The sequence below is a fragment of the Silene latifolia genome, chromosome 4 (genome assembly GCF_048544455.1).
Source record: "Silene latifolia isolate original U9 population chromosome 4, ASM4854445v1, whole genome shotgun sequence".
In the NCBI taxonomy this organism is placed as follows: domain Eukaryota; kingdom Viridiplantae; phylum Streptophyta; class Magnoliopsida; order Caryophyllales; family Caryophyllaceae; genus Silene; species Silene latifolia.
The window spans coordinates 31075075-31078502 of NC_133529.1; the positions used below are offsets into that span (position 1 = coordinate 31075075).

The 3428-nt window shown below is 46.5% G+C and overlaps 1 non-coding gene across 1 annotated transcript; it reads right to left on the bottom strand.

Moving 5' to 3' along the window:
• Window positions 1-231: 231 nt before the first annotated feature.
• On the bottom strand, window positions 232-338 carry LOC141654081 (small nucleolar RNA R71). The gene has a single exon (XR_012547657.1). It is a non-coding gene; the product is annotated as a small nucleolar RNA R71 (small nucleolar RNA).
• Between the last annotated feature and the right edge of the window lie 3090 nt (window positions 339-3428).

A 3428-nucleotide genomic window follows, 5' to 3' on the forward strand; every position in this document is an offset into this window, starting at 1 on the left:
GAATGAGGATGCGGCTAAACACATGGAGACCTTTATTGATTCTCTTTGCTCCATTCCCCACCCGGTGGTGTGACCCGGAGACCAGATCAAGGAGACCATGTTCATATTCTCCTTCGTGATGCTGCAAGGGAGTGGTATAGAGATCTGGACCGAGCCGTTCATGGGATTACCGATTGGAATTCATTGGCATTGGCGTTCTACAAGAAGTACTTTTCTGCTTCAAGGACGATCGCTATTAGAGCTCAAATCACGGGCTTTAAACAAGGGCCAGATGAGAATTTCCATGAAGCATGGGTCCGATTCAAGAAGTTTGTGCGAACCATACCGCACCATGGGTTCGAAAAGTGGAGTTTGTGCAATCATTTCTATAATGGGTTGTACGACGATCAGAGGGCCATTTTGGATCTGCGACCAATGGAAGATTCGGCTGAAAATTTGGGAGCAACCAAGGGTGGAAGATCATTGACGATCTAGCTACCCACAAGGCCGAGTATGGAAATTCTAGAGGGAACCGGAGGAGAGCTGCGGAATCCTCCTCTGCCATTTGCGCTTGAGGCTCTCACTGCGAGATTTGACAAGTATGAGTTAGGAGGAGCTTCTAAAGGTGGGATGTACCAAGTCAATGCTGTGTCAGACGGTCCTTTCATCTGTGAAAGGTGTGGAGGTGAGGGCCATGTCTCGAAAAACTACCCTAGCCCCTTTGAATCTTGTGCTGCCTTTCAACACTATAGGCAGACCAACACTTACTACGAGCCAACCCACCCAAACTTGAGTTGGAGAAGCCAAAATGTCCTAAATCCAACTCAAGCTCCGCCGCAGCAGCAACCCTATGTGCCCCCTCATCAAAAGCAACAACAATATCAGAAACCTCCTTATGTGCCGCAGTAGCAACAATCACAGAATTCTGAATTCTCCGAGCTGAAGAACTTGTTGCTAAAGGAGTCTCAAGCAAGAGAGGCCGGGATGAAGTTACTAGATAGCCAAATAGCTCAATTGGCTAGCAAAAGTAACACTCGAGCTCCCGGACACTTGCCGACTCAACCTGAACAAAAGGAGACCCTAAATGTCATCACTTTGAGGAGCGGGTCCACCCTTGATGGTCCTGCAATGGTCGAGGACGCTGTTGAAAAAGATGAGCCAGAAACAAGTCAAAAGAAAGCTTCAACGAATAAATCAAAGAAACAGCCGTCTACCAGGTATATCAGTATATCGATCGATCGGACCGATATACCTAGTCGATCGATCGAAGCACGGGTTACTGAGGAGCTTGAATCAGACATCTCGGTCGATCGACTGAGGACAGTGGTCGATCGACTGAGATCGCTGCTGATGCTGAGGAGTTTCGTCCTTTGATGCCAAATAATCTGCGAGACCGCTTGTTTCGGGGTACCACGGTCCCGAAAATTTTGGGGGAAGACCCGAGTCTTTGATGGGTCGATCCGGTCCGAAGTTCGACCCAATGACGGTCAATGGTTCTCATTTGAGACGATCCGAGGAGGGGTCTAGCTTCAACAAAGAGAAGGTGACGGACTTTCGGCCTAAGTCCAAGGATGCGGCGCGAGATTTGGAGGAGAGGGCCAAGGTACTTCTTACAGCCCCTTACCCGGAGAGGCTAGTGCCGACCAAGGAACAGGTATCTTTCAGCAAATTTGAAAAAGTTATCCGTAGTCTGAATGTACAAGTTCCTTTTCTCGAGTTAGTTAACCAAGTGCCCGCTTATACTAAATTTATGAAACAACTTTTGTCCAAAAAGCGGTCGCTTGAGACAGTGCACACTGTCGCACTTACTAAGGAGTCTTGCTCCTATCTGTCTCACACTGCGCCCCATAAGTTAGAGGATCCGGGCAGCTTTTTTGTCCCTTGCAAAATAGGTACCTTCTCAATTGAGAAGGCATTGTGTGACTTAGGGGCTAGCATAAGCGTCATGCCCTTGAGTTTAGCTAGGAAGCTTAAGCTGATCCGTTTTGCTATCACAGACTTGACAGTTCAGATGGCTGACCGATCTGCGGTCGAGCCTATAGGAGTCCTAGAGGACATACCCGTCCAAATAGGGAAGTTTTTCTTCCCTGTTGACTTTGTTGTCCTTGACATGCCTGAGGATGCCCATATACCGATCATCCTAGGTAGGCCATTTTCGCACACCTTTGGTGCGTCATTGACGTTGGCTCTAGAACTTTGACCTTCAAAGTTGGGAAACATTCTATCATTTTCGCCCAACCTGCTAAAAAGAAGGACCCCATGTGGCCTGTTACTTGTAATACGGTCTCTGAAAAGAAATCGTACTTTGTGCTTCCCGAATTGCCTGTCTCTATTACTACTCCTGTGCTAACCCCTCCGCCCCAGATTGGGAGCAAAATGGAGGAAGAATCTGTTGTTTTAGACATTGCAGGAGCTGGTTTGGGGAAGGATGAGCTGCAGGTCACTCTTGCCGCGACAAAGCCTATCATTCAAAGAGGAGGTCTTGGTTGTCTAAGCTATGGGATTGATGAGGAAGTGGAAGATGAGCCAGCCAAGGTGAGATGGGTGATTTGGATTCGACGATTCCAAGGAAGTCCTTGATTGGGAGATGACAAAGTTGATCCATCGAGCTCTCCAATGTTGAAGCCGAGAAGGGTGCAACCGATAAGATGAGCACCATTGAGGCTACCTCTAGTAGCCAGAAGCCGACGAAGTGGGCCATACCTTGGCCTTTCTTGATCAACTACTAGTTGATCAAAAGCTTACAAACATTTTATTGCCTTCGAACAACTTTTCTTGCTTTTGTGTGCGCGAAAACTTCGCATTTTCTTTTGTTTATCTAGGATTTTAAGCACTTAGACTTTTTTCTGGGTTTTGCGCAATTTTGGGCGCGTATTATTGTGTACTTACAGGTATTTACAGCTTGTTAGCTCAAATCATTGAGCAAATACGAAGAAATAAGGAGTACAAAGTACTTTCGATCGATCGACCGCCATCATGGTCGATCGATCGAGTTGCGCTTTCCGGGAGCTTCGTTCTGTTCATCTAGTCGATCGTTGCCCGTGTAGGTCGATCGACCATAGACTTCTTTGTATTTGCTCACGACCTCTCCCCTGCTTTGTGTTTGGTCGATATGCGGACTTAAGGGAGTTTTCTACTCCACTTTATCTTCCGTCGTTTTATTTATTTCTTCTGATTTTCCCATTTGTGCACAATTTTACCGCTTCATGATTGTCTTTCTCGGTTTTATGCGTGGTTTTTGTCTGTCTTTCAGGTACTTAAAGGTAGCACTGCTGGCTACTGAAACCTCCTAGCTCACGCTGGTTTGGGGAGGTTTCCTTTGCTGCGCTTAAAGTCTTGTGAGTTCCTTGCGTCTACTTTAAGTCATATTTTTATTTCATTTCTCGCAAATTCCCATTTCTCTTTTCTTCATTACATGATTTTGCACAATGGGGACATTGTGCGATTTG